The sequence below is a fragment of the Oncorhynchus keta genome, chromosome 15 (assembly GCF_023373465.1).
Source record: "Oncorhynchus keta strain PuntledgeMale-10-30-2019 chromosome 15, Oket_V2, whole genome shotgun sequence".
In the NCBI taxonomy this organism is placed as follows: domain Eukaryota; kingdom Metazoa; phylum Chordata; class Actinopteri; order Salmoniformes; family Salmonidae; genus Oncorhynchus; species Oncorhynchus keta.
Window position 1 is genome coordinate 45,463,770 of NC_068435.1, and position 23,011 is coordinate 45,486,780.

Sequence of the window (23,011 nt, forward strand, 5' to 3'; positions counted from 1 at the left end):
CTCCGCGCATCTGGGGCATTGGGCCATGTAAAACAATCTCGCCCATTTAAAAGGCAGCCACATTCTCTCCACAGCTCCACTACTTTGTCTTCCATCACTTTGGTCCACACGATGCGTGTTGCTTTCTTCTTCGCCATCGTTGTTTTGGTCCCACATGCTGAGTGCTCATTGGATATTGGCAGCAGTCCTTGCCCAATCACGTCGCAGCACTGCTCATACTACATTATCGGGACATCCAACAGGGGTCCTGAGAATGGAAAAGCCATCATCGGTGTGTCCTTGACCTGCTCAAGCTATGCGAGTCCCGATGTACTGATCCTAGCCCAAGTTCATAGGATTTCACCCCGATCATGAAAACATGTCTGGAATGGCAAAATCATGTAGTGTATCCCCAGCATAACCCTGAGGCTACAGTCAAGGATAAGAACGCTTAGAAGAAGTCCCACTACCTCCACAGGCCATCAAACATGCGAAAAGACAATACAGGAATAAGGTGGAATCCTACTACACCGTCTCCAACGCCCGACACATGTTACAAGAACTAGTCTATTACGGATTATAAAAGAGGACCCAGTTTTAAACTACCCAACGATGACTCAGACGAATGTAAATGCTTTAATACGACTCCTTATCAGACGAATGCAATGCTTTTATACACACTTCAACAAAAACAACACAGAGCCTTGCTAGAGGGCCCCCGCTGTTCCAGAGGATTGGGTGATCTCGGACTGACGTTAGTAAGACTTTAAATCGGGTCAACAATCATTATTGGGCCCCAGGGCCAGAAGTTATTCAAGTGTGCGTTCTCAGGGCATGAGCAGACCAGTTCGCTGGCATCTTCACATACTTCTACTTTATCTCAGTCTATAATCCCTACATGTTTCAAGCTGCTACCATCATTCCTGTTCCCAAAACTCTAAGGCAATGTGCCACAATGACTACTGCTCTGTAGCAGTCATATCAGTAATAATGTCATCATGTGAAGTCCTTTGAAATGCTGATCATGGCACACATCAACTCCATCATAGCAGACATCCTGGACCCACTCCAATTAGCATACCACCCCAACAGATCCGCACATGACGCAATCTCAATTCCACTCCACACTGCTCCCACCCAGACAAGAGAGAATTCTGTTCATCGACTACAGCTCAGTGTTCAACACCATAGTGCCCTCCAAGCTCATCAACAAGCTTGGCACCCTGGAACTGAACACCTCCCTTTGCAACTGGTGAGGGTAGGCAAAAAGCACCTCCGCCACACTGACCCTCAACATGGGGGCCCATAGGAGTGTGTGCTTAGTCCTCTCCTGTACTCCCTGTTTACCCACAACTGTGTGGCCACGAATGACTCCAACTCCATTATTAAGTTTGCTGACGACATGACTGTGGTTCGCCTGCTCACTGACAATGATGACACAGGTGGAGGTCAGAGTCACTTTTAGTGTGGTGGGATCAGCAGTGGAGTAGGTCAAGAGCTTCAAATTCCTCTGTGTCCACATCACTGAGGACCTAACATGGTCCTCTCACACCAGCACAGTCGTGAAGATGGCACTACAATGCCTCTTCCCTCTCAGGAGGCTGAAGAGATTTGGTATGGGCCCTCAGGACCTTTTACAGGTGCACAATCAAAAGCATCCTCACTGGTTGTATCTCTGCCCACAAACACAAAGCCCTTACAGAGAGTGTCGCGGAGGGCCCAGCGCATCACTGGGTGAGAACTCCCGGCCATCCAAGACATTCATGCCACCTGAGCCATGGACTGTTTTCTCTGCTCCCGTTCGGTAGGCAGTACCGGAGTATTGGGTCTCGGACCAACAGGCTCAGAGACAGCTTCTTTCCCCAGGCAATAAGACTGTTGAATAGCTACCCTTCTCCCACAGATGATCCACACTGACTACATGCACTGACTCTATGCTCATCCATAGCTCTCTACCATTCAGGCACACACTCCTACACGGACACTCCTCTCATTCACGCATACACACATACCCACATACACACACTCTCATGCACCCCTGCTCAAACACTCCCTACTGAGGCCACACACATGCTGCCATAGTGATTATATTGACTACGATTACCATTCGCTGCTGCTATGTTGATTATTATGATTATCATTATCATTGGTAGTTATCCTGCTACTAGTCACTTTACCCTTGTTTACATACCTCCATGTACATATTTTACCTACCTCAATTATTCCAGCACATTGGATTTATGGTATTGGCACCGACCTGTATATAACTGCATTACTGTGTTTCTCTTCTTTTTTTCCCCCTCTTGTAATTGTATGTGTTTTTCTTCTTATCTATAGGGAAATTCCACGTTCAAGCAATTATGCTGAGACTCTCTGTTTTTCACTTTAAAATGTATGCCAAACATATCAGCCACCAACAAAAAACGGCCATTAACAATTCAAATGTCACATTGCTGCAGGATTAATTTTCCTGCTGTAGCAAACTCGCTCAAATTAAGATCCTGTACAACTCTATGCACAATGACTACTTTGAACAATTTACACAGTAAAAAAAAAAACTATTTTAGAAACTGTGCAGACACAAACACTGTATCTGCACAGATCTTACTGTACATGTGACATTGTTAAACGGTGTCCTTGTGCATAGAGTTCTATGGTTTGTTAAATCAATGGTTTTAGACTCAGCGTATTTCCGTTACCATGGACTCATATTAGTACCTTTCATTCTGCATTGTTGGGAAAGAGCTTGTAAGTTAAGCATTCAGTGTACTGTTTTACACCTGCGGTATCTTGTGTATGTGACAATACAACTTTGAAACTTAAAACATTTGTGTACAATTCACACATTTTTCTCACAGCATGTTTCTAATTGTGAGGATAAAGGGTATCTGAACGAACCTCTGAAGTGTAATGGAAGAAACATGTCTATAGCAGTACCAGGACTGCACTTAATAAGCCAAAGGAGCACAGAGTATCAGAGCGGACAGGTCATAGAGATTGAACACTGATTAACACTCCTCTTTAAGCTCTGCTAGTCTTCCAAGAGCCATTCATCTACTGACAGAAAGGGGGATGGAGGGAGAGAGCGAGAGAGCGAGAGAGCGAGAGAGAGTGAGAGAGAGAGAGACAGAGAGAAAGAGAGCAAGAAAAAATAGAGAGAGAGGACAAGGTTGAACGTCAACAGCTAAATCACCAAGCAAACAGCGGATAGAGAAAACACAAAGACAGTGTGTGTAAACATCGATAACTGTGATGCGGATGTGTGAGAGAGTGGAACAAGGCATGAGTGTGAGTGTGTGTGTGGAAAGACACACATACACTAGACACACATACACTAGAAAACCCTGGTATGAGAGGCCTTCCCGTAGTATTATGTTGCATCTCTGCCCTGCCCTCCTCTCCTGACCAACAGATGGCATCGGATGCCCCCCCCACACACACACACAGTGACATCGACAGAGTCTCAACTGTAAGGCACAACAACATACAAACACACACTGTGACACAGCCACAAAAGTTAGAACCTCACTTGCATTTATAAATGGCAAGAAAGTCCAGAAGATTGAATTAAATCTACTCCCCCTCTCCTCCTACAAAACCACAACAATCTCAACCACGTCAGCCAGCCAGGACACGTTAATTAAACATGAATCCAAATGGCCGAAGGCTATATTTTGATAAAGCATTTCAATTTGCCACAGCTTACTGAAAGCATTGCTGATCTGATCACTAACCCTGAGCTTAACAAATGACAGACAGAGTTCGAGCAAACTTTCACACACCCCCACACACACGCACACACACACACACATAACACACACCCACACACATACACAGACACACACACACATAACACAGACACACGCACACAGACACATAAGGATACACAGTAAAAAGACATTACACACACAGATACATATATGTTCAAGGTCGCAGACACACAGGCGAAAGATGAAAGGAAGGAAGCGGAGAATAGTGAGAGGAAAGGATCCATCTTAACAACAAACGTTCCCACAAATGTAGAGAACCTTCCCTTAAGAATCTCATTAGGTCAAGCGAGATCCACACAGAAAGGGTTTGTTGAGATCGGTGTGGAAGAACTTGACTGGCCTGCACCGACTGCATTCCAACTAATTGCCCAACATCAGTGCCAGACCTCGCTAATGATCTTGTAGCTGAATGGAAGCAATTCCACTCAGCAAATGTCCAACATCTAGTGGAAAGCCTTTCCTGAAGTGTGGAGGCTGTTATAGCAGCAAAACGGGAACCAACTCCATATTAATGCCCATGATTTTGGAATGAGATGTTCGACGAGCCATGTAGTGTATTTGTTTGTCCAACGGTTCGGTCTGGAAAGTCGGTTTTGTGGAGAAGACCTCTTCGAAATGAGGATGTCCGCGACAGTTAGCTCAGACTACTGCTATAAAGCTTGTGGATGTCGAAGAGCCAAACAACCGACATTGTTGTTTGTAGAGTCTCTTTCAATATTGGTGACATATTCGTTTATAGCTCAGGTTAAACCAACTATTTTGTGACTACGTTCTTGTCCGGATCCTCTCATGTGTAGAAAAAGCTGTTTTCACAAGCCCCATATTAGGGAATAGGCTCAAACCTTATATCGGCGGAAAGAGGGGATTGAGCTGCAGCCACTACATGAAACAGTAAGTCTCTAGAAAAAACACACAGAGAGCTATTTAATATTCAAAATTACTTCACTGTGCGATTGACGCATGTATGTGTCAATCGGCTCTAAGTGAAATAGAATGTGGTTAACATGTTCTCAGGACTTAAGATATTAATGTTCTTCACATGTTTCAAATCAAAGCAAGTTATATTTGTCAGATGCTTCATAAACAACAGGTATAGACTAACAGTGAAATGCTTACTTATGGGCCCTTCCCAACAGTACAGAGAGAAAAAAAGAGAAATCATAGAAATCATATTTAACAAGAATAATTTAATACACAATGAGTGACAATAACTTGCCTATATACACAAGCTACCAGTACCGAGTCGATGTGGAGGAGTACAAGGACATTGAGGTAGATAAAGTGCCTTCGGAAAGTATTAAGACCCGTTGACCTTTTCTACATTTTGTTACGTTACAGCCTTATTCTAAAATGTATTAAATACATGTTTTTCCTCAGCAATCTACCCACAATACCCCATAATGCTAAAGTGAAAACATTTTTTTATTTTATTTTTGGCAAATATATTACAATAAAAAACAGAAATACCTTATTTATATAAGTATTCAGACCCTTTGCTATGAGACTCGAAATTGAGCTCAGGTGCATCCTATTTCCATTGATCATCCTTGAGGTGTTTCTACAACTTGATTTGAATCCACCTGTGGGGCGGCAGGGTAGCCTAGTGGTTAGAGTCGTTCTGCCCCTGCCCACTGTTCCTAGGCCGTCATTGAAAATAAGAATTTGTTCTTAACTGACTTGCCTAGTAAAATAAAGGTGAAAATTAAAAAAAAAAAAAAAATTGTTGTTGCAGAGATTGTTGTCCTCTTGGAAGGTTCTTTACATCTCCACAGAGCAACTCTGGAGCACTGTCAGAGTTACCATCAGGTTCTTGGTCACCTCCCTGACCAAGGCCCTTCTCCCCTGATTGCTTGGTTTGGAGATTCCAAACTTCTTACGTTTAAGAATGATGAAGGCCACTGTGTTCTTGGGGACCTTCAATGCTGCGAAAATGTTTTGGTACCCTTCCCCATATCTGCGCCTCAACAAAATCCGGTCTATGAGCTCTATGGACAATTCCTTCAACCTCATGGGTTGGTTTTTGCTCTGACATGAACTGTCAACTGTGGGACCTTATAGAGACAGGTGTGTGCCTTTCTAAATCATGCCCAATCAAATTGTAAAAACATCTCAAGGATGATCAATGGAATAAGGTTGCACCTGAACTCAATTTCGAATCTCATAGCAAAGGGTCTGAATACTTATGTAAATAATATATATTTTATATATATATATATACATTTGCAAAAATGTCTAAAAACCTGTTTTCACTTTGTCATTATAAGGCATTGTGTGAAGATTTATGAGGAACATTTAAAATGTAATCAATTTTAGAAAAAGGCTGTAAACTGTGGAAAAAGTCAAGGGGTCTGAATCCTTTCCAAATGCACTGTATGCTAATATGGCAAAAATTTGCTAACTATGGCAAACATTTGCTCGCTAACCAACAACTTTAACAATGTATTTGAGAGTCAACAAGTGCTCACTGTGCTAATTAATTTTTATTTTCAATAAACATTGGAGACAAAAATATAGTTTTCATGTTTCTAAGCCAACCCCGTCTGTTTTGCCCCATAGTTGCACATGTATCGGTTTTGTTGCTAAACAACCAAATGTTATTATACGAGATAGAGTATATTAATGTAATTATTAATGTCACCTGAGTGTACAAGACATTAGGAACACCTTCCTAATATTGAGCTGCGCAACCTTTTGCCCTCAGAACAGACTGAATTTGTAGGGGCATGCTCTACAAGGTGTGGTGTACCATTCTTGATTCATGCTGGAAAACCCAGCAGCGTTGCAGTTCTTGACACACTCAAACCGGTGTGCTTGGCACTTACTGCTATACCCCGTTCAAAAACACTTAAATATTTTGTTTTGCTCATTCACCCTCTGAATGACACACACACAATCTGTGTCTCAATTGTCTCGGCTTTAAAAAATCCTTCTTTAACCAGTCTCCTCCCGTTCATCTACACTAATTGACATCAATAAAGGATCATAGCTTTCAAATGGATTCACCCGGTCAGTCTACGTCATGGAAAGAGGAGGTGTACCTAATGTTTTATACACTCAGTGCAAAGAATGTGAGAGTAGGGTGATTCCCTAGGCACTTATGTAGATGAAACAACTTGAAAGGTAAGCAACAAGTTGAATGCACTTTAAAGTAAATCTCAGCTCTGTTAAAAGTACACTCAAGAAAAACTATTTCATTGATCACAGTGATTCAGGAGTATGATTAAAACAGGTTAACTTGCCACATCAACATTAGACAACTACTCAAAAAAAACATACATTTCTGAAATAAACCAATCAAATCAACGATGAGGCTAGTCAGATTAACCAATAGCTGACACGGACATGGTGGCATAGCGGAGTTCCGTGAACCAAGAGGTTGTGAGTTGAAGTCCCAGGTCGACAGCATGTTGAATAATAATTACTGTATAAATGAGCATGTGCAATGTAATCATCTACAGGGAAGTGTGTCGAATATGTATAATGTAAATGTACTGTGAGTTGTGAAAACACTGTATGTTAAAAGCACTGTGTGAGTATCCCTAACCTTGCCAAGAGACAAAGAGCTATGAATGGATCAGTAGCTGACCAATCAGGGCCTAAATTGGCTCGGCAACAGTAACAAGGCGTGATGTGTAATGAAAAACAATTTTTGGAGGGAGAACGTTTCTTTGGGACCATCAGGAGATGTCCTGACAACTGATACACAGAAATGTCCTGCAATGTTCCCATGAAATGTGTCATGAACATTAATATCTTATATTCTGAGAACATGGCAAGCATGTTCTGTGTATGTTTAGTGGGATGTTGATATTCTCCTAACCCACAGAAAATTGGACACAATTATTCTTCTTGCAACGTTCCCATGAAAAATGTCTACAACATTCATGTTAAGTTCTGAGAACATGTTTACCACATTCTGGGTAAGTTTTATTTTACATGAAGGGAATGGTCTCATGGAAATAGTCCTTGCACGTCACTGGAACACTCCTATGAAAATGTTAGGTAATGACCTAATAAGACTCTTAAGGGAACGTTCTCTAAAGTTGTGGGAATGTTTTGTTGTTAGCTGGGCACACACACACACATACACCCTAGTTAGACAGGTGAAACAGTTTGACCCACATTAAGCATTCAATGAAGGACAAGGAACACGAGTCCTGACTTCCAGAGAACAGGTGGTGAGGAAAGAGGAAGGCAGCCAAACACCACCACGCGAAGAGACGTGAGCTGAGTCCTTCACTCTTTGTGAACAGGTGATGAGCCGTGAGATAACATTACTGGAGACTGAATATATACTCTCAGGAAAAAAGGTGCTATCTAGAACCTAAAAGGGTTCTTCCGCTGTCCCCATAGGACAGGGATCATCAACTAGATTCAAACGCGGGCTGATTTTTTTATTGAGTGGATGGTTGGGGGGCTGGAACATAATTACAAATCATCTGTAAACTGCAAATTGACAGCACGAAGCACAAACAGATATAATATTGGAATAAAACATCATTTCCAACCTTGCTTGCATTTGTTTATGATCACGTCTCTCTATTATTCGTGGAAATACTTGGGAACAGTTTTCCCAAATTTAAAACACTTTAAGCTGATTTCCTGGCATTTCTTTACAGTTTTTTCCAACAATGAAAATTAGAATAAAAAAACAAGAATAATTTTGCTCAGAAAACTTAGGGGGGCCAAATAAAACTACCTGCAGGCCAAATTCGGCTGGTGTGCCGCCAGTTGGGGAACCCTGCCATAGGAGAACCCTTTGAAGAACCTTATTCGGTTCCAAGTAGAACTGTTTTGTGTTCCAAGTAGACCTTTTTCCACAGAGGGTTCTACATGGAACCCAAAAGGGTTATATCTGGAATCAAAACGGGTTTTTACCTGGAATCAAAAAGGGTTCTCCTATGGGGACAGCCAAATAAACTTTTTTTCTAAGAGTGTAGGCTGATAGAGAGTTTCAGGTCAGCCATCAATTTATCCAGCCACCACCATAGACTGGAAATATATAATGATCTTATAATGCCCAAAGATTAGAACAACCAGCCAAGAAAACCTTGGAGAAAGAGAAAGACAACAAAAAAAGACAAATGGAGTGATCGATTCTCTGGCCTGAGTCACATCTGAGAAAATGTAGCCAAGAAAGTAATCCACACTTCCGGGTTGGAGCGAGCGGTCGCATCGCACTTCGCTGCGCAGGTAGTATAACTTTTTCATTACATTTCATTATAGTACAACGGTTGATTTGTCTAATCTTAGCAATTTCTTCTTAGCTAGCTACATAGCCGTCCTTGTACCAGAGATAATTGCATAATTATCGTATTTCGTCGCCCTAACGTAGCCTTCACTGCTATTCGCCCAGCAGCTAGCAAACGCTAGCAAACGCCCGCAGCACTGTAGTACTATTACACTCAACTGAACGACTTGATTAGTTTAGTGTTAGCTAGCTAATAGCTGTCTTTGTATCCAAGATAATTGTGTAGTTTAGAGTGTGTAGTCTTGGAGTGATTATCTTAATTTACCGAGGTTAGCTAGCCAGCTATTTGTCGTCCTTAACGTAGGAGACTCTGCTAGCTAGCCAACAGCTAACAGCTAACAGCTAGCCAACGTCTACTGAATCGAACTCAACAACCCGGTCGCACTCACAGGTAGTATCACATTTTCATTTCATTTCATTACAGTACAACGGTTTGATTTGTTTGATCGTAGCTAGCTACATAGCTAGCTAATAGCCGTCTTTGTATCAAAGATAATTGTGTAGTCTAGAGCGATTTTCTAGGTTAGCTAGCCAGCTATTGTCGTTCTTTTAACGCAACGTAACGTAAACAACACTGCTAGCTAGCCAGCTGCCCCGAATAGCAGCACTGCAGAAACTATTACACTCAACGGAACGACTTGATTAGTGTAGTGTCAACAACGCAGCTACTGCCAGCTAGCCTACTTCAGCAGTACTGTATCATTTTAATCATTTTAGTCAATAAGATTCTTGCTACGTAAGTTTAACTTTCTGAACATTCGAGACGTGTCCACTTGTCATTCCAATCTCCTTGCATTAGCGTAGCCTCTTCTGTAGCCTGTCAACTATGTGTCGGTCTATCCCTGTTCTCTCCTCTCTGCACAGACCATACAAACGCTCCACACCGTGTGGCCGCGGCCACCCTTCTGGTGGTCCCAGCGCGCACGACCCACGTGGAGTTCCAGGTCTCCGGTAGCCTCTGGAACTGCCGATCTGCGGCCAACAAGGCAGAGTTCATCTCAGCCTATGCCTCCTCCAGTCCTCGACTTCTTGGCACTGACGGAAACATGGATCACCACAGACAACACTGCTACTCCTACTGCTCTCTCCTCGTCCGCCCACGTGTTCTCGCACACCCCGATTCTGGTCAGCGGGGTGGTGGCACCGGGATCCTCATCTCTCCCAAGTGGTCATTCTCTTTCTCCCCTCACCCATCTGTCTATCGCCTCCTTTGAATTCCATGCTGTCACAGTTACCAGCCCTTTCAAGCTTAACATCCTTATCATTTATCGCCCTCCAGGTTCCTCGGAGAGTTCATCAATGAGCTTGATACCTTGATAAGCTCCTTTCCTGAGGACGGCTCACCTCTCACAGTGCTGGGTGACTTTAACCTCCCCACGTCTACCTTTGACTCATTCCTCTCTGCCTCCTTCTTTCCACTCCTCTCCTCTTTTGACCTCACCCTCTCACCTTCCCCCCTACTCACAAGGCAGGCAATACGCTCGACCTCATCTTTACTAGATGCTGTTCTTCCACTAACCTCACTGCAACTCCTCCAAGTCTCCGACCACTACCTTGTATCCTTTTCCCTCTCGCTCTCATCTAACACCTCCCACACTGCCCCTACTCGGATGGTATCGCGCCGTCCCAACCTTCGCTCTCTCTCCCCGCTAGCTCATACCTTCTCCAACCTATCTCCTGATTCTGCCTCCTCAACCCTCCTCTCCTCCCCTTTCTGCATCCTTTGACTCTCTATGTCCCCTTCCTTCCAGGCCGGCGCGGTCCTCCCTCCCGCCCCATGGCTCGAATGAAACAGAACAGGGCTCCGGGCAGCTGAGCGGAAATGGAGAAAACTCGCCTCCTGCGGACCTGGCATCCTTTCACTCCCTCCTCTCTACATTTTCCTCCTCTGTCTCTGCTGCTAAAGCCATTTTCTACCACTCTAAATTCCAAGCATCTGCCTCTAACCCTAGGAATCTCTTTGCCACCTTCTCCTCACTCCTGAATCCTCCTCCCCCTCCCCCCTCCTCCCTCTCTGCAGATGACTTCGTCAACCATTTTGAAAAGAAGGTCGACGACATCCGATCCTCGTTTGCTAAGTCAAACGGCACCGCTGGTTCTGCTCACACTGCCCTACCCTGTGCTCTGACCTCTTTCTCCCCTCTCTCAGATCTTGCGTCTTGTGACGGCCGGCCGCCCAACAACCTGCCCGCTTGACCCTATCCCCTCCTCTCTTCTCCAGACCATTTCCGGAGACCTTCTCCCTTACCTCACCTCCCTCATCAACTCATCCCTGACCGCTGGCTACGTCCCTTCCGTCCTCAAGAGAGCGAGAGTTGCACCCCTTCTGAAGAAACCTACACTCAATCCCTCCGATGTCAACAACTACAGACCAGTATCCCTTCTTTCTTTTCTCTCCAAAACTCTTGAACGTGCCGTCCTTGGCCAGCTCTCCCGCTATCTCTCTCTGGATGACCTTCTTGATCCAAATCAGTCAGGTTTCAAGACTAGTCATTCAACTGAGACTGCTCTTCTCTGTATCACGGAGGCGCTCCCGCACCGCTAAAGCTAACTCTCTCCTCTGCTCTCATCCTTCTAGACCTATCGGCTGCCTTCGATACTGTGAACCATCAGATCCTCCTCTCCAAGTTGGGCATCTCCGGCGCGGCCCACGCTTGGATTGCGTCCTACCTGACAAGTCGCTCCTACCAGGTGGCGTGGCGAGAATCTGTCTCCTCATCACGCGCTCTCACCACTGGTGTCCCCCAGGGCTCTGTTCTAGGCCCTCTCCTATTCTCGCTATACACCAAGTCACTTGGCTCTGTCACACATGGTCTCTCCTATCATTGCTATGCAGAACACACAATTAATCTTCTCCTTTCCCCCTTCTGATGACCAGGTGGCGAATCGCATCTCTGCATGTCTGGCAGACATATCAGTGTGGATGACGGATCACCACCTCAAGCTGAACCTCGGCAAGACGGAGCTGCTCTTCCTCCCGGGGAAGGACTGCCCGTTCCATGATCTCGCCATCACGGTTGACAACTCCATTGTGTCCTCCTCCCAGAGCGCTAAGAACCTTGGCGTGATCCTGGACAACACTCTGTCGTTCTCAACTTCAAGGCGGTGGCCCGTTCCTGTAGGTTCATGCCTACAACATCCGCATAGACTGGAAGCGGCGCAGAATCCAGGCACTTGTCATCTCCCGTCTGGACTACTGCAACTCTTATTAAACCCCTGAACCCAAACCTTCCCAAGTTCTCTCAGACCCCGCTCCTCCGCTCTCTCCACTGGCTTCCAGTTGAAGCTGCAGCCACAAGACCATGGTGCTTGCCTACGGAGCTGTGAGGGGAACGGCACCTCAGTACCTCCAGGCTCTGATCAGGCCCTACACCCAAACAAGGGCACTGCGTTCATCCACCTCTGGCCTGCTTGCCTCCCTACCACTTAGGAAGTACAAGCCCAGTCAAAACTGTTCGCTGCTCTGGCCCCCAATGGTGGAACAAACTCCCTCATCAATCACCACCTTCCGGAGACTCCTGAAACCCCACCTCTTTAAGGAATACCTAGGATAGGATAAGTAATCCTTCTCACCCCCCCCCCTTTAAGATTTAGATGCACTATTGTAAAGTGACTATTCTACTGGATGTCATAAGGTGTATGCACCAATTTGTAAGTCGTTCTGGATAAGAGCGTCTGCTAAATGACTTAAATGTAAATGTAAATGTAAATGAAAGTATATTGAATGGAATAAGAGGGAGATGAGAGAGAGTGTTTAGTCTGTTCTTCCATCTCTATTTTTATTGTGACCTAGTTATCCAACACAATAACAAAATAGCTAGAGGGCTAACTCCTGGTTACACATAGAGCAGGGTTGGGGGCCACAAAAAACCTGAACTCATCAAGAGAGGATGCATTGGCTGCAGGGGCTGCGTACCCACATATATACCCACACATGCAGTCAGAATTGGCCATAACCTTCTGAGGGCCCATGCAAAAATGTGCGTTTCCATACACTTTGCAGATAAAATGTTGTCCATTTTTAAGCAAATGTCCAGCAGCGTTGTCCTGACTAATGCCATGTTAATATGATATCTGAGTGAGAGTGACTAACAAAATCAATGGGGCCCTAGTCCATAATTCTACCATGATTACCACAAGTGTAGATAGCTGGCTAGACTAACTTACCAATGTAAACATTTTTTAGCTGAAATGTGCTAATTGAGTCAGTGACTGACATAAGAAAAAGAAAAAGAAAAAACTGCACCTAGTCTATTCTACAACTCTACAACAGCAAGTTGAGACCCCAACGGAGATCGTAAAAAATATTATTATCATATTGTGTGTGTGTGTGTGTGTGTGTGTGTGTGTGTGTGTGTGTGTGTGTGTGTGTGTGTGTGTGTGTGCTGTGTGTGTGTGTGTGTGTGTGTGTGTGTGTGTGTGTGTGTGTGTGTGTGTGTGTGTGTGTGTGTGTGTGTGTGTGTGTGTGTGTGTGTGTGTGTGTGTGTGTGTGTGTGTAATTGACTTTCCTGGGTCTGATAGCTTCTTCTCCCCGAGCACGTCAGACAGACTGTCAGTTCCCATCTTTGTGCCAACCAGGCTAATAATATAATCCTCCACACCCTAAGACTGTGATTGTGTGTACGTGAGTGTGTGTGTGTGTGTGTGTGTGTTGAAGTCACCTTCTGTGGGCTAATTGTAAAATCCTGAACACAGAGGACAACCTCAGCATGCTCACTATGGTTACCAATGTTTTTCAAGGTCAAAAGCATAACCCCCCTCCACTCCAACACACACACGTACCCTTTCAACACCCTTTTCTTCCAAACCTTTCCTCTTTTAATCGCCCACCTCCCCTTCCTCCTTTCCCCCTCTTACTTCACTCCCTCTATCCCTCCTTATCTAGGCAACCTTCAGACACTCTCCTCCCTTCAAATTCCCAGCCCTTCATGGTTCTGACCGTTTTCCTCCATTGAGGTTTTTACAGCTTCCAGGGACAGAGGAGACCACCACAATGGACAAGAGGATTTCACTCTGCTAACACTCTTTCTTTTCATTTCTCTCGCTCTCTTTATCTCCTATCGCATCCCCTTCTCTATTTCTCATCTCTCCTCTTCCAAAGCCTAACTCCCTGTGAAGGTTTATGTGTGAGGTCCCTGCAGGTTGGCTAAAACCCCTCTCTCTCCTCCCTCCCCTCTCTTTTTTCCCTCCCTCTCTCCCCATGGTTAGCAAAAAACATTACACCTTTCTCTCTACACTCCTCTCCCCTCTCTTTCACTATCCCCCTCTCTCCCCAGGTTTGGGTAAATTGTCATCTCCCTGCTGTGCCCTGAAACCAGAGAGACATCATTATTCTCTGCCCATCAATGAAGAGGCTAAGCATTTCACATCCTTTTGCGTTGCCCTGCCCCATTTAAATTCCTCATCCCACCTTCTACTCTGTTAATTTTCTATTTTCCTCCCTCCTCCCTTTTTAGTATTTTCCTCATTCCCTTTATCTCTTTATGTTATCACCTATATACTGTACATCCATTTTCCACCTAATTCTCACTACATTGTTATCTAATATCTCTCTTTCCACCTTTTCACTCCATCATTTTCTATCTTCCTCCCTCAGTCTCTGTCTCTCTGAACCATTCCTCTAGCAGTGGGAAGCTTAGCAACAGCAGCAGGCAGCCTTCATGCTAACTCCACTAAAGGGATTATAGGGGTGTGTGTGTGTGTGTGTGTTTATGTGTGTATTTTGCACATGTATCAGAGAGAGAGAGAGAGAGAGAGAGAGAGAGAGAGAGAGAGAGAGAGAGAGAGAGAGAGAGAGAGAGAGAGAGAGAGAGAGAGAGAGAGAGAGAGAGAGAGAGAGAGAGAGAGAGAGAGAGAGAGAGAGGAATAGAGATGGAGACGGAGAAAGCTGTAGAGTAAAACTGGTGTGATATACAGTGCATTCAGAAAGTATTCAGACCCCTTGACTTTTTCTACATTTTGTCACATAACAAGCCTTATTCTAAAATTGATTAATTACAAAAAGATCCTCATCAATCGACACACAATACCCCATAATGAAAATTAAAAACAGTTGTTTAGAAGAAGAAAAAAATGCAAAAACTGAAATATAACATTTACATAAGTATGCAGACCCTTTACTCAGTACTTTGTTGAAGCACGTTTGGCAGCGATTACAGCCTCGAGTCTTCTTGGATATGGCACTACAAGCTTAGCACACCTGTATTTGGGGAGTTTCTCCCATTCTTTTCTGCAGATCCTCTCAAGCTCTTTCAGGTTCGATGGGGAGCTCTGTCAGGTTCACAGCTATTTTTAGGTCTCTCCAGAGATGTTCGATTGGGTTCAAGTCCGGGCTCAGGCTGGGCAACTCGGAGACTTGCCCCGAAGCCTCTCCAATGTTGTCTTGGCTGTGTGCTTAGGCTCATTGTCTTGTTGGAAAGTGAACCTTAACCACAGTCTGAGGTCCTGGGCGCTCTGGAGCAGGTTTTCACCAAGGATCTCTCTGTACTTTACTACATTTATCTTTGCCTTGATCCTGACTAGTCTCCCAGTCCCTGCCGCTAAAAAACATCCCGACAGCATGATGCTGCCACCACCATGGTTCACCGTAGGGATGGTGCCATGTTTCCTCCAGACCTGACACTTTGCATTCAGGACAAAGAGTTCAATCTTGGTTTCATCAGACCAGAGAACGTTATTTCTCATGGTCTGAGAGTCCTTTAGGTGCCTTTTGGCCAACTCCACGCAGGCTGTCATGTGCCTTTTATTAAGGAGTGGCTTCCATCTGGCCACTCTACCATAAAGGCCTGATCGGTGGAGTGCTGCAGAAATGGTCGTCCTTCTGTAAGATTCTCCCATCTCCATAGAGGAACTCTGGAGCTCTGTCAGAGTGACCATCAGGTTCTTGGTCACCTCCCTGACCAATGCCTTTCTCCCCTGATCCCCAGATCTGTGCCTGGACACAATACGGTCTTGGAGCTCTAAGGACATTTCCTTCGACCTCATGGCTTGGATTTTGCTCTGACATGCGCTGTTAACTGTGGGACCTTATATAGACAGGTATGTGCCTATCCAAATCATGTCCAATCAATAGAATTGACCACAGGTGGACTCCAATCAAGTTGTAGAAACATCTCAAGGATGATCAATGGAAACAAGAAGCACCTGGGCTCAGTTTCGAGTCTCAAATAAAATAAAATCAGATTTTATGTGTCATATACACATGGTTAGCAGATGTTAATGCGACTGTAGCGAAATGCTTGTACTTCTAGTTTCGACAGTGCAATAATATCTAACAAGTAATCTAACAATTCCACACAACTACCTAATACACAAAACTCTAAGTAAAGGGATGGAATAAGAATATGTACATATGAATATATGGATGAGCGACATAGGCCAGATGCAATAGATGGTATAGAATTTTAATTTGACCTTTATTTAACTAGGCAAGTCAGTTAAGAACAAATTATTATTTTCAATGGCTAAGAACAGTGGGTTAACTGCCTGTTCAGGGGCAGAACGACAGATTTGTATCTTGTCAGCTCGGGGGTTTGAATTTGCAACCTTCCGGTTACTAGTCCAACACTCTAACCACTAGGCTACCCTGCCGCCCCAATACAGTATATACATATGAGATAAGTAATGCACGATTTGTAAACATTATAAAAGTGGCATTTTTAAAGTGACTTGTGGATTGGTCGATTGGTCAGACCAGTTTTGAAAAATTCACGGGTACATCCTGTTTGAGTCACGGGTACATCCTGTTTGAGTTTTTGCCTATAGGACGGTAGAAAAATGGAGTCGTGGTCGGATTTTCCAAAGGAAGGGCGGGGGAGGGCCTTGTATGCATTGCAGAAGTTAGACTAGCAGTGATCCAGTGTATGAGTGTAGCATGAGTGCTACAATCAATATGCTGATAGAATTTAGGTAGTCTTCTCAAATTTGCTTTGTTAAAATCCACAGCTACAATAAATGCTGCCTCGGGATATATGGTTTCCAGTTTGCATAGAGTCCAGTGAAGTTCCTTGAGGGCCGTTGTTGTATAGACTTGAGGAGGGATATACATGGCTGTGATAATAACCAATGAGAATTCTGTTCGGCATTTGATTGTAAGGAATTCTAGGTCAGGTGAACAAAAGGACTTGAGTTCCTGTATGTTGTTACTTTTACACCATGAGTCGTTAATCATGAAGCATACACCCAGCCCTTCTTCTTCGCAAAGAGATGTTTATTTCTGCCGGCGCGACGCATAAAGAATCCCGGTGGCTCCAACAACATGTTCCGAAAGAGCCATATTTCTGTGAAACAGAGAATGTTATAATCCTACCGTGTTATCTAGAGACTGGATATTGGCGAGTAATATACTCGGAAGTGGTGGGTGGTGTGCACACCTTCAAAGTCTGACCAGGAGGCCACTCCATCTACCTCTTCTGCAGCGACGTTGTTTTGGGTTGGCCTCTGGAATCAGATCAGATCAGACCAGATGTCCTGGGTGGTGGTGCGAACAAAGGATCCACTTCAGGAAAGTCGTATTCCTGGTTGTAATGTTGGTCAAATGTTGTCGCTTTGATATCCAATAGTTCTTCCCGGCTGTATGTAATAACATTATTACATTTTCAATGTAAGAAATAATACATAAAAATACTTTCTTGAGGACTAGAAGCGAGGCGACCATCTCCGTCGGCACCATCTTTAATAGAAAAGGGTATGAATACTTATGTAAATAAGGTATTTCTAAAACCTGTTTTCACTTTGTCATTATGAGATATTGTGTGTAGATTGATGAGGATTTTCTTTTTTTTAAATCAATTACACAATACGGCTGTAACGTAACAAAATGTGGAAAAAGTCAAGGGGTCTGAATACTTTCCGAATGTATTGTAACAGTGACTCATTTCAGGACACTACATTTACATTTACATTTAAGTCATTTAGCAGACGCTCTTATCCAGAGCGACTTACAAATTGGTGCATTCACCTTATGACATCCAGTGGAACAGCCACTTTACAATAGTGCATCTAAATCTGTTAAGAAGTTGAGAAGGATTACTTTATCCTATCCTAGGTATTCCTTAAAGAGGTGGGGTTTCAGGTGTCTCCGGAAGGTGGTGATTGACTCCGCTGTCCTGGCGTCGTGAGGGAGTGTGTTCCACCATTGGGGAGCCAGAGCAGCGAACAGTTTTGACTGGGCTGAGCGGGAACTGTACTTCCTCAGTGGTAGGGAGGCGAGCAGGCCAGAGGTGGATGAACGCAGTGCCCTTGTTTGGGTGTAGGGCCTGATCAGAGCCTGGAGGTACTGAGGTGCCGTTCCCCTCACAGCTCCGTAGGCAAGCACCATGGTCTTGTAGCGGATGCGAGCTTCAACTGGAAGCCAGTGGAGAGAGCGGAGGAGCGGGGTGACGTGAGAAAACTTGGGAAGGTTGAACACCAGACGGGCTGCGGCGTTCTGGATGAGTTGTAGGGGTTTAATGGCACAGGCAGGGACACTAGCCATACTTCGCTTGTCACTCCTTCACAGGAGAGGCATTTGAAGAAGAACTGCAAAAGTGTTGCTAAGGCTCCGAGTTTTGAAATCAGTGGAGTGCCCGGTGGAACCAGAGTATGATAGCTAAGAAGCTGGCAAAAATTCAGGCGTGATTGCAAAAGTGGAGGGAGTTGAAAAGAAAGCACAGAAGGCTATTGTATAAAATGCCTGTCTCCGGTTTGCATCTTCAAACTAAGGGCAACCATGACAGAGAGGGAGAAGCGTTCATCCATGTATACAGGTAATAGTCTAGCTAGCTACATTTTCAGATATTATAAGTTTCTACTTTGATCAGAAAGTTGTTTTCATTGCAGGTTAAAGTGTACTGTTAGCTAGCTAACATTTGCTGGATGGTTCGCTAGCTAATATTACAATCTGTGTAGAAATATTATTTGTATCTCAGAGCCATTTGCATTTCTGGTAATAGCCTAATGTTAGCTAGATAGCTAACATTGAACCTAGTTGGTTAGCTACCTGTAGATTCATGAAGGTTAGTAAAATTATGATTTGGGATTATGGTTAATTTTTTAGCTAGCTAGCTAGATGTCTAAACAAAAGACTCCACTATGCAAGTAACCATTTCACTGTAGCGTTTACACCGTCTGTATCCTGTGCATGTAGCAAAGAATCTTTGATTTAAGGTGATATAGTGTGTGTTTATCAGAGACGGTAATGTGAAAAACAAAATGACCTGCACCAAAGTCAAATTAGGATAGAACTTTAGTTCAAATTCTAAAATTGTCCGGTAGAACGCCCTGATTTTAGTTTTTCACACTCAAAACCGTAAGCTATTTTCTGTAATTAGCTCGCCATTAACTTGTAATAATGATCTTGTTGTGAGTTTATTTTCCTTTAATAATGAAGACAAATGATCTAAGGTTAAGACTTTGTCAGCTACATGATATGGTCATTATTTGAACTGGCTTAACGTTAAGCTAGCTAGCTAGCTAACAAGCTAGAAACTAACCCGAACCTGATTTGCCACATTGACAAATACTAAATGTATTGGTGTTAAAATACACCAGTTATGCTTTTTGGGACCCCCAGGCTGCTGATGTCATGCAGCCTGTTGTTTTTGTGTATATACTTTTTCATTACGACAACAACAAGTTCATGACATCACTGTGACAACTGTATAGGGAAGGCCGTCATTCTAAATAAGAATTTGTTTACAATGACGGCCTACCCTATACAGGTTAAATAAATACAACATAAATAGCTACAGACATGTCGATAGACGTAGTATAAAACAGCCTTTGGTCTTGAAATCTTTTTTTAGTACACTACCGTACTCACTGTTAGCACATGGCCTCACGTGAATCCTTACCTAGATGGGTGGGGCTAAGGCTTAAGAGGGTGTGAACGATGCTGAATGGGTGTAGACAACGAATCAAATCAAATGAAAAAAAAATTGTCACATACACATGGTTAGCAGATGTTAGTGCGAGTGTAGCGAAATGCTTGTGCTTCTAGTTCCGACAATGCAGTAATAACCAACAAGTAATCTAGCTAACAATTCCAAAACTACTACCTTATAGACACAAGTGTAAGGGGATAAAGAATATGTACATAAAGATATATGAATGAGTGTTGGTACAGAGCGGCATAGGCAAGATACAGTAGATGGTATTGAGTGCAGTATATACATATGAGATGAGTATGTAAACAAAGTGGCATAGTTAAAGTGGCTAGTGATACATGTATTACATAAGGATGCAGTAGATGATATAGAGTACAGTATATACGTATACATATGAGATGAATAATGTAGGGAACATTATATTAGGTAGCATTGTTTAAAGTGGCTATGATATTTTACATCATTTCCCATCAATTCCCATTATTAAAGTGGCTGGAGTTGAGTCAGTGTGTTGGCAGCAGCCACTCAATGTTAGTGGTGGCTGTTTAACAGTCTGATGGCCTTGAGATAGAAGCTGTTTTTCCGTCTCTCGGTCCCAGCTTTGATGCACCTGTACTGACCTCGCCTTCTGGATGATAGCGGGGTGAACAGGCAGTGGCTCGGGTGGTTGCTGTCCTTGATGATCTTTATGGCCTTCCTGTGACATCGGGTGGTGTAGGTGTCCTGGAGGGCAGATAGTTTGCCCCCGGTGATGCGTTGTGCAGACCTCACTGGAGAGCCTTACGGTTGTGGGCGGAGCAGTTGCCGTACCAGGCGGTGATACAGCCCGACAGGATGCTCTCGATTGTGCATCTGTAGAAGTTTGTGAGTGCTTTTGGTGACAAGACGAATTTCTTCAGCCTCCTGAGGTTGAAGAGGCGCTGCTGCGCCTTCTTCACGATGCTGTCTGTGTGGGTGGACCAATTCAGTTTGTCTGTGATGTGTACGCCGAGGAACTTAAAACTTACTACCCTCTCCACTACTGTTCCATCGATGTGGGTAGGGGGGTGTTCCCTCTGCTGTTTCCTGAAGTCCACAATCATCTCCTTAGTTTTGTTGACGTTGAGTGTGAGGTTAATGTGTACCAAAAGATGATCATGATCACTTATGCCAGGTTACGACAGCTGACATAACTGACATAACACGGTCAGTATAAAGGTTGTTAGCAGCCACCAAGCCAGCCATAGTTAGTGTTGCCTCTGCCCCAAAACACAGTAAGCCGATATTGTTGTTTGACCACAATATACATGTAATCACCGTGGTGATTACTAGATTATTATCATGTTATTACCAGGGCTGGACAGAATCTGCAGGAAAGGAATATAATTACAGGTGGCTTTGTAATGATTTAAATATAAATATGCTTGCAATTCAAGCCTCACTACTAAAGCCTACTATATATTCATTATAACGTGCTGACCCAATGGAGCAAACAGCATTACAGCTTGACCACATTTCCATTAAAGGGCTAATACAGTGCAATAGACAGAGAATGCAAATACAGCCAAACAGAGACAATGCTATAGCAACCCAAAGTTTACCCTACAAACACTATTTTATAGTGTACCCATGGGTATACTTCATTTTCAAAAAGTGCTACATGAAATTTGACAGCGTTACGCTACAGGATTTATGTGTTTACATAATCAAGAAAGCCTATGAAATCTGTTATGAAATGCTGCTGCTGGAATAACAGAATTTATGACAGAGGGTTGAGCTACAAACCCAACTATACCAATTCCATATACAGTAGGCTATCAATCACTTATCTGCCTGGATACAATACAGCTACCAAACCAATCCACTGCAGACAATCATCCAATATTATTGGATGATTGTCAAGGTAAGCTCCAGGTAAACACTCGCTCACATTCATCCACAGGTAAACAAGCGCACTCCTTTCTCCCTCTCTGATCTGATCTCGCTCTCTTAACCCTGGAGATATGTGAGTGAGGAGACAGGGTCAGGGTTGGAAGAGGTCCACATGATCACACACCGACAGGAATTTATTCTCAGTGTGCGTATACATCTGTGTGTATGAGTGCGTATGTGCAAGTATGTGATTGCATCTGTGTGTATGTGTGTGTATTATGAGTGTGTGTGTGTGTGTGTGCGTGTGTTTGGCTTAGTAGAAGTTAACTCACCCAGGACTGAAGCGTGGACTTTGTTCCCTCGTCATTGTTGTGTGTGTGTGTGTGTGTGTGTGTGTCCGTGTGTGTGTTTGTTTCCCGGTACTGTGTCCCTATCTCCTCTCTGTCCATAAGTTTGATCAGCTCTTCATGTGCCAGTCTTCCTCTCCTCCAATCCTCAGGTCTTCAGATCCCTCCTCTCTCTCTTCGTCAGCCTCCCTCTCTCCCTCAGCCCCTGGCATCAGCAGCTGTGCCAAACACGCCACTCATCCCTCTTTTCTTTGCTCTCTCCTTCTGTCCCGCTTCCCGGTTTGTGTATTTTGCAAACAAACAGACAAACACCTTTTTCTCAGCTCCTTGTTATTCAAAAATAAGTCCCAGAGAACCAGGTGGAGGTGGGTCTGTGAGATCTACTCCCCAGAGAAGGTGCTCTTCAGTGTGGGTGTGTGCTCACCGTCTCCCCTGGCATGGGTCTGGTTCTCTATGTGTGTGTTTGTGTGTGTATGAGAGAGGGAGCATGTTGGCTCTGTTGCTGTAGCTGTTGCTTCTGCCTCTTTCACAGCGTGTGTCTCTATCAGTGTGAGCGTCTCTCTGTCTTTCTCTGTCTCTCTCTCTCTCTCCTCTCTGTCTCTCTCTCTCCCTCTCTGTCTGCTGCTCAGGCTGTTTGGATTCACAATTGGCTCTGCCACCAGGCTCAGGGCTTAGGGATCCTCTAGCAAGAGCTGGACTTGAACAAAAACATAGAGGGAGAGAATAGAGGATTTGAACTGGTCTGTATTTGGCACATTGTAAAACACACATGTCATAAATGTCAACCAATCACATGTTTGAGAGAGAGACAGAAAGACAGAGGAAAAAAAGAGAAAAGCGAGATAGAGGAAAAAATGGAGCGGGAAACAGAAAGGCAAATTGGCAGACAGAAAGAGAGAGAGGGGGGGGAGGATTTACAGTATATCGTTATTTGTCGATTGGAAATTA

The 23,011-nt window shown here is 44.0% G+C and overlaps 1 protein-coding gene across 1 annotated transcript in view; it reads right to left on the minus strand.

Annotated features, from left to right (window-relative positions):
* LOC118395058 (leucine-rich repeat and immunoglobulin-like domain-containing nogo receptor-interacting protein 3) overlaps positions 1-22,679 on the minus strand; it is a 61,353-nt gene extending 38,674 nt beyond the window's left edge. The window contains exon 1 of the mRNA XM_035788844.1: positions 22,049-22,679. The gene's annotated coding sequence lies outside the window, so the exon portion shown is untranslated. The remainder of the gene's footprint in view (positions 1-22,048) is intronic.
* Between the last annotated feature and the right edge of the window lie 332 nt (positions 22,680-23,011).